The sequence below is a fragment of the Oscarella lobularis genome, chromosome 3 (genome assembly GCF_947507565.1).
Source record: "Oscarella lobularis chromosome 3, ooOscLobu1.1, whole genome shotgun sequence".
Lineage (NCBI taxonomy): Eukaryota > Metazoa > Porifera > Homoscleromorpha > Homosclerophorida > Oscarellidae > Oscarella > Oscarella lobularis.
In genome coordinates this window covers 3,982,528-3,993,382 of record NC_089177.1, presented here as the reverse complement: position 1 = coordinate 3,993,382, position 10,855 = coordinate 3,982,528, and the positions used below count along the sequence as shown (strand labels likewise).

General features: G+C 41.7%; 1 long non-coding RNA gene across 1 annotated transcript; it reads left to right on the top strand.

The window, feature by feature from the left end:
- Positions 1-1,168: 1,168 nt before the first annotated feature.
- On the top strand, positions 1,169-2,870 carry LOC136184521 (uncharacterized). Its single transcript, XR_010669370.1, has 6 exons — positions 1,169-1,768; positions 2,131-2,255; positions 2,310-2,409; positions 2,466-2,565; positions 2,622-2,719; positions 2,776-2,870. It is a non-coding gene; the product is annotated as an uncharacterized lncRNA (long non-coding RNA).
- Positions 2,871-10,855: the final 7,985 nt, after the last annotated feature.

Below are 10,855 nucleotides of genomic sequence, written 5' to 3'. Positions count from 1 at the left end.
ACCCAAATTAAACTGCATAAAATTCTCTACCAAACCTCTGTAAAACAAATGCCAATCCCCCTAATCTACTATATAGGATAAGGAGTATAAGCTGACGTTTTACAAAAACACAAATTTATTAATAATAAAGAGATTTTACCTAATGACGTCACACACACAGTCATACATAGAGCTCCGCGAGCATTTTTGAACGCTATATAGCACGACCACAGCGGACCTAACGCTACGTTAATCCAACAACTTATTAGTGTTTGTGCCCTTTTGGGGAACCTAAAATCAGGCGTAATTTCGCTGAGATTGCTATAGAGCACCCGAGATTTTTTAGATAAGGACACCAACTGTAGAATTGTAGCCCGCCACTTCCCAAACAACTCACTAGATATGAAAATCCTAAAAAGAATTTACCCCACCATTTCAGCTTTAAGTACCTGTAACTTGAGACCAGAAGCATGGATTGAGCCGTAACTCTACCTTTTCAGTCATCCCTAGCTAAAATACCCCTGAACAATACCGTTGCCATGGTTACAAAAAGATTTTCTAAAATTCAGTTTGTTTATCCCTACCTTGTAGGAGTCCCATAGACCCTCTTAACTTTATAAATAGGGTTAGGGTTATAGTACGGATATTGCACAAGGCAGATCTGTATCAACTGCTAGTCTCCACGACCGACCTGGAATTTGGTGTCCTGTTTAGAAGGTTGGAGTAATTTGTATACTTATATTTTTCGTTTATCTTTTTTCCTTTTTTTCCCGGTTGAGTTATTCCTTGTAGGTTTTCCGTTTGGTGATTTATGGTGGTGGGGTATTGCCCCTTTGGGGGGGGGAAAAAAGGGGGAAGAAGGAAGGGGCCTAGCGAGCGTGGGGAGCAGGAGAGTCGGGTGGCGGGGTTTGGGGATCGATATATTGGTTTTTAGAAAATTCTTGGTAACTATGGCAACAGCAGGGTTTATAGGTTCCTTGGCGAGGTATTACTGGAAGGGGAAGATTGGGTCCTGAATCGCGCTTCTATTGTAAAGTTATGGTTGGTTAAAGAGGTTTGTGTTTAGGAAAATTCTTTTAAGATTTTTAGTTGCTAGGGAGATATGGGAGTGCGTTGGTAAAGTTGCGGAATATAATTCTACCGCGGGTGTCCCTTTCTGAAAAAAATCCTGGGTGTCCTAAGTCATTGTTTATGGAATTATGCTAAAATTTAGTATTCAAAAAGGGGGTCTAAAATCTATAAGTTGCTGGATTAACTTCTTATTTGGTTCGTTGTGGTCGTATAATATATCATTTGAAAGCGTTTTGTGAGTACTATCTACATTCCTATGGGTGACGTCATTGGGTGTGATCTCTATTGATTATTACTAAATACGTGTTTTAGAAGACCTTCAACTTATACTTCTTATTCTATATAGTAGGTTAAGAGTATTGGCAATTATTTTACTGGGGTTTTGTAGAGAATTTTATGTAGTTTAATATGGGTGTAGGGTCTCTTGGGCGTATTTGAGGTTTGATGTAATAAAATTCCGTTTTAACGATGTGTTCACATTTGCGTTTCTGATAATTTTCAGCTACGTTCTAAGTTGGGACCGGTGGTGGGCGTGTAGTGTTGTAGGTTTTTAGACGTGTGGGGAGTCTTTCTTATTTATTTTTCGTTGATGATTTGAAATTTCCTTCGTGGTTATCCGGGGTTACGCGCATACGGGGTTAGGATTTTCTTTCATTTCTATGGTGGCTTTAAATGGGGCGAAGGAGAGGGAATGAGAGGGAATTGGTCGCGACGAAAGGTAGATTGCATGTTTGTGTGTCTTTTCATCGCGCGTGTTTCGGTTGCGGGGTCACCTACGCGTTCTATCCGTTTTCGTATTATTATTATTCGCTCTCTGCGCTATTTTTGGAATTAGATCGTTGCGCGACGGGTTTTAGGGCGTGCTCGAGGGGTCGTTTACGTTACGCGGTGGAAGTTGGGGGCCCGCGTGGGGAAACCGGCGTCGTTGTTGTGATTTTTTGCGTTCTCGGGTGTTTTCGCGTGTTGTATGTTGTGCGGGTGAAAGTAGGGCGTGGATTTGTGTATGGTTTGGGTGTTGTTTCCTAAGTAGTTCTTTGTGTTCTTAGAGGGAAGGTTTGTTTCATTTTTTTCTTTTTTCAGGTTGTTTTTTAGGGAAGGCTTGTTGCGAGGCTTTGTTAGATAAGTGCATCGTAATTTTATGCGTTGTATGGGCTTTGGTTTTTTGTGTTGTGTAGAGATGGGTCATGCAGGAGATTAATCATAAGGTGTGGTTTTAACTTATTTATTTTCTATTTTGGTTTTTAATTCGTTTGTTCTAGGGGTATATGTATGGAGGGATCAGCGGAGGGATGGGGCTCGCGAGAGAGGAGAGGAATGCGCGATAGGTGAGAGAAAGGAATGGCAGTGGATCGGTCGATGGTATGTGCTGTAGGTATTATTCTTTTTGATGAATTATTTTAAATTGTTTACTTTAGGGGCATATGTATGGAGGGATGAGAGGAGGAATAGGACACGCGAGGGAGGAGAAGAGTGAGCGATGGGTGAGCGAGGGGATGAGCAACGAATCGATCAATGGTATGTGTTGTAGGTATTATTCTTTTTAATGAAATATTTTCAATCGTTTATTGTAGGGGCATATGTATGGGAGGATCAGAGGAGGGATGGGACACGCAAGGGAGGGGAGGGATAAGCGATGGGTAAGAGAGGATGAGCAACGGATCGATCAATGGTATGTGTTATAGGTAATATTCTTTTTAACGAATTATTTTGAATCGTTTATTCTAGAGGCATATGTATGGAAGGATCAGAGGAGAGATGGGACACGCGAGGGAGGAGAGGGATGAGCGATGGGTGAGAGAAAGGATTGGCAGCGGATCGGACGATGGTTTGTGCTATGGGTATTATTCTTTTTAACGAATTATTTTGACTTGTTTATTTAGGGTTAGGGTTAGGGTTAGGGTTAGGGTTAGGGTTAGGGTTAGGGTTAGGGTTAGGGTTAGGGTTAGGGTTAGGGTTAGGGTTAAAAGGTGTACCCACTTGGGTGACCCTTAATAACTCCTTAAATATTGAACGTATGACGTCATGCATAGCATCATTTAAAAGGAAATTTAATAAGCTTTCGATTGATCATATATTTGCTGTGCAAATTATTTAGTATAAAGAAGTTATCAAGGTTTTTGTAAAGTTACTTTTTTTGGGTGATTTTTTTTGGGTGAGTGGCCGTTTTTAAAGAAATTGCTTGTAAACCCTTTTAGTTATAAGTGATTTAAAAATTTATATTGTAGTTGTTAGCCAAAAGTGGTTTCTCTAAAAGTGAAGTCACAAAGTGGTTGGTTGATGTTAGGTATTTAAAGTCTTTTTGAAAGTGACGAGTGCGCCGAGAATTGGTCACGGAACGGCAAGTGCGCTAAGAGAAACGAAATAAAGAAAATTTTCAAAATCTGACGTCATAATGTGGTTGGTTGTTGTCCGGTATTTAAAGTCTTTTTGAAAGTGGGAAGTGCGCTAAGAAATTGTCACGGAAAAGGCAAATGCGCTAAGGGGAAACGAAATAAAGGGAATTTTCAAAATCTGACGTCATTAAGTGGTTGGTTGTGGTCCGGTATTTAAAGTCTTTTTTAAAGTGGTGAGTGCGCTAAGAATTTGTCACGGGAAAGGCAAGTGCGCTAAGGGAAAACAAAATGAAAGAAATTTTCAAAATCTGACGTCATAAAGTGGTTGGGTGTGGTGCGGTATTTAAAGTCTTTTTGAAAGTGGTGAGTGCGCTAAGAATTTGTCACGGGAAAGGCAAGTGCGCTAAGGGAAAACAAAATGAAAGGAATTTTCAAAATCTGACGTCATAAAGTGGTTGGGTGTGGTCCGGTATTTAAAGTCTTTTTTAAAGTGGTGAGTGCGCTAAGAATTTGTCACGGGAAAGGCAAGTGCGCTAAGGAGAAACGAAATAAAGAGAATTTTTGAAATCTGACGTTATAAAGTGGTTGGTTGTGGTCCGGTATTTAAAGTCTTTTTGAAAGTGGTGAGTGCGCTAAGAATTTCTCAAGGGAAAGGCAAGTGCGCTAAGGGGAAACGAAATAAAGAGAATTTTTGAAATCTGACGTTATAAAGTGGTTGGTTGTGGTCCGGTATTTAAAGTCTTTTTGAAAGTGGTGAGTGCGCTAAGAATTTCTCAAGGGAAAGGCAAGTGCGCTAAAGGGAAACGAAATTAAAGGAAATTTTAAAATCTGACGTCATAAAGTTGTTGGTTGTGGTTCGGTATTTAAAGTCTTTTTGAAAGTGGTGAGTGCGCTAAAAATTTCTTACGGGAAAGGCAAGTGCGCTAAAGAAAAACGAAATTTAGAGAATTTTTAAAATGTGACGTCATAATGTGGTTGTTTGGGGTCCGGTATTTAAAGTCTTTTTGAAAATGGTGTCTGCGCTAAGAACTTCGCAACGGAAGTCAAATGCGCTAATAGACGTCTGTCAATATATTTTAGGCAAGCGCTTATTGCTTTTCATTTGTCGTGTTCCAGTGCTCCAGTCAACTTGCTCTCTCTGATAGAATGGAGTCGTATTCTGCACAAGATTTTAGAAACCTTTTTGACGGACGTCGGTTTGACATTGATGGGTTAAAGAGAGAGAAATGCACAACGGCAAGTCTGGCTCAACCGCTGTATCCACTACCGACCAGGAAGGACCCCAGAGGATGTTGAGTATGATGACTAAGATTTTGGTTTTATGACGGTTGTAGGTGATGAAGTGGGCGGGAAAATTCATTGTAGTGCCCAATATTCAGATTCCAATACAGTACGAGGTACGGGATGTTGGCCAATCCTTTCTACGGGGGATGGAAGTGGAGGGTCAAGGGCAGTGTCCTTAATTTGGACGAGGGAAGCGAAGCGACGGGACAGGACATGAAGGGGACATGCAAAGGGAAGGTTAAAGTGAAATTATTGGAAAAGGGAAGAGGGGTCAAAAAGGTATTAATATGCTCTTAAGCTATTCTGTTTTATTGATTATACCCTTGGGAGTACTTTTTAATACGTTAGTTAAGAAATTTGTCTCTGAATTGGGGGTCTACATGGGTCTAAGGGAGACTTTTACAGGGTAAAAATTGGGGGGAGGGGGGGTAATTTTTATGGTTTGGTAGTGTGGGGGAAATTTAGAAAGGTTCCCAGAAGGGGTCTTACAGAGGAGAAGTCGAAAAAGGCATTTTTAGAAAAGGTTCAGTAACCATGGCAACGGTTGTGCCAGAAGATATCACAGTGGTAGATCACCGGAAAGGGAGATTGGGAGCATTGTTCGTGCATCCACTTTAAAGTTATGGTCGGTTAAAGGGGTATCGGTAGGGAAAAATCTTTTAAAGTTTTTAATTGGCTGGGAAATTTGGGGATTCCTTAGGGGGGTTATGGAGCGTAATTCTACTATGCATAGCCTCTCCTGAAAAAAATTTCAGGTGATTTAAGTGAGTTTCCGCGGAACTACGTCATATTCCAGTTTGCAAAAAAACGGCTAGAATCAATAAGTTTCAAGATTAGCGTCTCATTTAGCCCGTTTTGGTCGTGTTATATATCATTCGAAAGAGCTTCAGGAGCTCTATCTAAATTCCTATGGATGACGTCATTGGATGTAATTCTATTTTAATATTCAGGAGATTGTGTTTTTGGAAGCCGGCAACTTATACCGGTTATCGTGTGTAGCAGATTAAAGGGATTGTCAATCGGTTTACAGGTTTTCTGTAGAGAATTTAATGTAGTTTAATATAAGCATAGGTTCCAGTGGGCGTATTTGAGGTTTGGTGTCCTAAAATCGCGTTTTTTGCATGTCGACATTTTTCGTTTCAGCGTGTTTTCCATGTCATTTATCGTAATCAAAATAGTGTGTTATACCACTCGGTGGTGCAGGAAGTAATCCTTAAAGAATTCGCGTATTTTTTCGAGATTTTCGCGGTGGTGATCCGGGTTTTCGTGTATACGGGAGTATTGTGTTCATTCACTGCCGCATTCAGCGTGAAACGAGGCGAAGGGGGGCGAACGCGGCGGAGTGAGGGAGAAATCGGCGACCGAGAAAGGTGAGAAAGGTTTTCGTGTGCTGTTCGTTACTCGCGATTGGGTTTTGGGGCCTTATTTTCGTTTGGTGTTGCTGTCTCGTCGTTTCTCTGTTTCCGCGGCAGTTTTTCCGAGTTTTGGTGTTTCGCGGGGAGGTTTTGCGCTTGCGTGAGGGATCGTGAGCGTCGCGCGGGGAGGATTGGGGGCCCGGGGGAGGGAATTCGCCCGTTTTGTGTAAATCGTGTAGTTTCTAGCGCGTGTTTTGACGTGATTGGTTCTAGAACGCAGTTCTATGCATCGTTTCGTTGTCTATTCCCTTCCAAATCATTGTGTTTAAGAGGGGGTCCTTTTATTCTAGGTTAATAATTTTGGTAAGGCCAATTACTGTTTGTTCTTCTTTAGGGGCAGGTTTTCGGCGTGAGGGGGTTGGGGAAAGTGTCAGATAAGTGCCTTGTTATTTTTTTTACGTTGCGTTTGGCTTTGGTTATTTTTTCTAGGGAAGGGCGTGTCAGTCGAAGACTTTATGGTGAGTAATATAGGATAGTTTAGCATTTTAGATTCTTTTCTAATGTTTTATCTTTAGGGGAACGCGAATGGAACGACGAACGGAAGGGATCAACATGCCATGGAGAAAGGAGGAGGATTTTCTACACGAGGGGACGATGATCGACGAATGTATGGTGAGTAATATAGGTTAGTTTAGTATTTTAGATTCTTTTCTAATGTTTTATCTTTAGGGGATCGCGAATGGAACGACGAATGGAAGGGATCAACATGCAATGGAGAGGGAAGGTGGATTTTCTACACGAGGGGACGATGATCGGCGAATGTGTGGTGAGTAATATAGGTTAGTTTAGTATTTTAGATTCATTTCTAATGTTTTATCTTTAGGGGACCGCGAATGGAACGACGAATGGAAGGGATCAACATGCCATGGAGAAAGGAGGAGGATTTTCTACACGAGGGGACGAGGATCAACGAATGTATGGTGAGTAATATAGGTTAGTTTAGTATTTTAGATTCATTTCTAATGTTTTATCTTTAGGGGAACGCGAATGGAACGACGAATGGAAGGGATCAACATGCAATGGAGAGGGAAGATGGATTTTCTACACGAGGGGACGAAGATCGACGAATGTATGGTGAGTAATATAGGTTAGTTTAGCATTTTAGATTCTTTTCTAATGTTTTATCTTTAGGGGAACGCGAATGGAACGACGAACGGAAGGGATCAACATGCCATGGAGAAAGGAGGAGGATTTTCTACACGAGGGGACGATGATCGACGAATGTATGGTGAGTAATATAGGTTAGTTTAGTATTTTAGATTCTTTTCTAATGTTTTATCTTTAGGGGATCGCGAATGGAACGACGAATGGAAGGGATCAACATGCAATGGAGAGGGAAGGTGGATTTTCTACACGAGGGGACGATGATCGACGAATGTGTGGTGAGTAATATAGGTTAGTTTAGTATTTTAGATTCATTTCTAATGTTTTATCTTTAGGGGACCGCGAATGGAACGACGAATGGAAGGGATCAACATGCCATGGAGAAGGAGGAGGATTTTCTACACGAGGGGACGAGGATCAACGAATGTATGGTGAGTAATATAGGTTAGTTTAGTATTTTTGATTCATTTCTAATGTTTTATCTTTAGGGGAACGCGAATGGAACGACGAATGGAAGGGATCAACATGCAATGGAGAGGGAAGATGGATTTTCTACACGAGGGGACGAAGATCGACGAATGTATGGTGAGTAACATAGGTTAGTTTAACATTTTAGATTCTTTTCTAATGTTTTATCTTCAGGGGAACGCGAATGGAACGACGAACGGAAGGGATCAACATGCCATGGAGAAAGGAGGAGGATTTTCTACACGAGGGGACGATGATCGACGAATGTATGGTGAGTAATATAGGTTAGTTTAGTATTTTAGATTCTTTTCTAATGTTTTATCTTTAGGGGATCGCGAATGGAACGACGAATGGAAGGGATCAACATGCAATGGAGAGGGAAGGTGGATTTTCTACACGAGGGGACGATGATCGACGAATGTGTGGTGAGTAATATAGGTTAGTTTAGTATTTTAGATTCATTTCTAATGTTTTATCTTTAGGGGACCGCGAATGGAACGACGAATGGAAGGGATCAACATGCAATGGAGAGGGAAGGTGGATTTTCTACACGAGGGGACGATGATCGACGAATGTGTGGTGAGTAATATAGGTTAGTTTAGTATTTTAGATTCATTTCTAATGTTTTATCTTTAGGGGACCGCGAATGGAACGACGAATGGAAGGGATCAACATGCAATGGAGAGGGAAGGTGGATTTTCTACACGAGGGGACGAGGATCGACGAATGTATGGTGAGTAATGTAGGTTACTTTAGTATTTTAGGTTCTTTTCTAATGTTTTATCTTTAGGGGAACGCGAATGGAACGACGAATGGAAGGGATCAACATGCAATGGAGAGGGAAGATGGATTTTCTACACGAGGGGACGAAGATCGACGAATGTATGGTGAGTAATATAGGTTAGTTTAGCATTTTAGATTCTCTTCTAATGTTTTATCTTTAGGGGAACGCGAATGGAACGACGAACGGAAGGGATCAACATGCCATGGAGAAAGGAGGAGGATTTTCTACACGAGGGGACGATGATCGACGAATGTATGGTGAGTAATATAGGTTAGTTTAGTATTTTAGATTCTTTTCTAATGTTTTATCTTTAGGGGATCGCGAATGGAACGACGAATGGAAGGGATCAACATGCAATGGAGAGGGAAGGTGGATTTTCTACACGAGGGGACGATGATCGGCGAATGTGTGGTGTGTAATATAGGTTAGTTTAGTATTTTAGATTCATTTCTAATGTTTTATCTTTAGGGGACCGCGAATGGAACGACGATTGGAAGGGATCAACATGCAATGGAGAGGGAAGGTGGATTTTCTACACGAGGGGACGAGGATCGACGAATGTGTGGTGAGTAATATAGGTTAGTTTAGTATTTTAGATTCTTTTCTAATGTTTTATCTTTAGGGGAACGCAAATGGAACGACGAACGGAAGGGATCAACATGCAATGGAGAGGGAAGGTGGATTTTCTACACGAGGGGACGAGGATCGACGAATGTGTGGTGAGTAATATAGGTTAGTTTAGCATTTTAGATTCTCTTCTAATGTTTTATCTTTAGGGGAACGCGAATGGAACGACGAACGGAAGGGATCAACATGCCATGGAGAAAGGAGGAGGATTTTCTACACGAGGGGACGATGATCGACGAATGTATGGTGAGTAATATAGGTTAGTTTAGTATTTTAGATTCTTTTCTAATGTTTTATCTTTAGGGGATCGCGAATGGAACGACGAACGGAAGGGATCAACATGCAATGTAGAAAGGAGGAGGATTTTCAACACGAGGGGACGATGATCGACGAATGTATTGTGAGTAATATAGGTTAGTTTAGTATTTTAAATTTTTTTCTAATGTTTTATCTTTAGGGGAACGCGGATGGAACGACGAATGGAAGGGATCAACATGCAATGGAGAGGGGAGGTGGATTTTGTACACGAGGGGACGATGATCGACGAATGTATGGTGAGTAATATATGTTAATTTAGTACTTTAGAGGCAGGCTGGAAAACAGAAGGACAAGGACGAACAGGGACCCAAAAAAAAAAAAAAAAAGGGGGGGGGGGGGGGGGGGGGGGAGGAGGATCAGACATGCCATCGGTAAGGATTGGGATTAGGGGAGGGGAAAACAAAATTCGCGGGGTAGGCGGGGAACTGGCTTACCACTGTTTAATATTGGTGATAAATATTCTGAAGATTTTCATGTGCTTATAGGTGTGATAAACGTTAATTAGAGTGGAGACATAGGCGTTGATGTTTAACCTGTATTTATATTTCCCTACCACGTTCTGCATTTAAGGTTGTAATTTACGATGTTAAATAAATCACAAGGAAGTACTCCATTCACACGGGTCAGACTATAACCCATAACCGTTCATCCTTGGCATTTAGTCCCCTTGGTTTACGTGTACCCAGCCGTGTTATCCATTGTTGTTCCAAATGGCCTAGATCATACGCATCGTTTGGAACATAGTCAATGGGCTGTATCCACATATTATCGAAGGATGTCCACCCATGGTCGTGGAAATGTTTGTAGAGGTGGAGGGTGCGGTGTTGGTGGAAATGAAGGCGGTGGCGTCGTAATCGTTCAGCAATCGTGCCAGTGGTTTGTCCCACGTATTGTTTTCCACAGATTGGGCATTCCAACATGTAAATAACGTGTGTTGTAGTGCACGTGTATTCACCTTCCACTGGGAAGCGTTTATTGTTAGCGTAGCTAGTGATCTCGGTTCTTTGTCGAAGATTATGGCAGCATTTGCAATTGTTTTTCGTGCATGGTCGAATAGCAGTATCGCTGGTGGGGAGGGTTGGTGATGGGGTGAGTAAGGTTGTGGTTGTGCGTACGGTGTTGGTTGTCGGGAGTTTAGCTCTCACCAGAGTGTCACTAAGGTTCTTAGTGCGTTTGTAGGCGATTTTAGGCCGGGTAGGGAATACCTGTTTTAGCACGTCATCCTCCGCTATGCGGTTCCATAGCCGGTGGATTGTGCTTCTGATTGTGGGGAACCAAGGGTCATACGGCATAACCAAGGTTAGTGGTGGCTGTGTTCCTTGTGGGGTAATATCCGGTGCGTTGCTTATGTCAGGGATCTTTGCAATTAGTTGTGTACGACGTTCAAAAGGGAATTCTTGATTTATTTGCTGTAATAGGGGTAGAGGATAGCCTCTATTTCTGAATCTGATTTTTTGTTTCTCTTGAGTTTG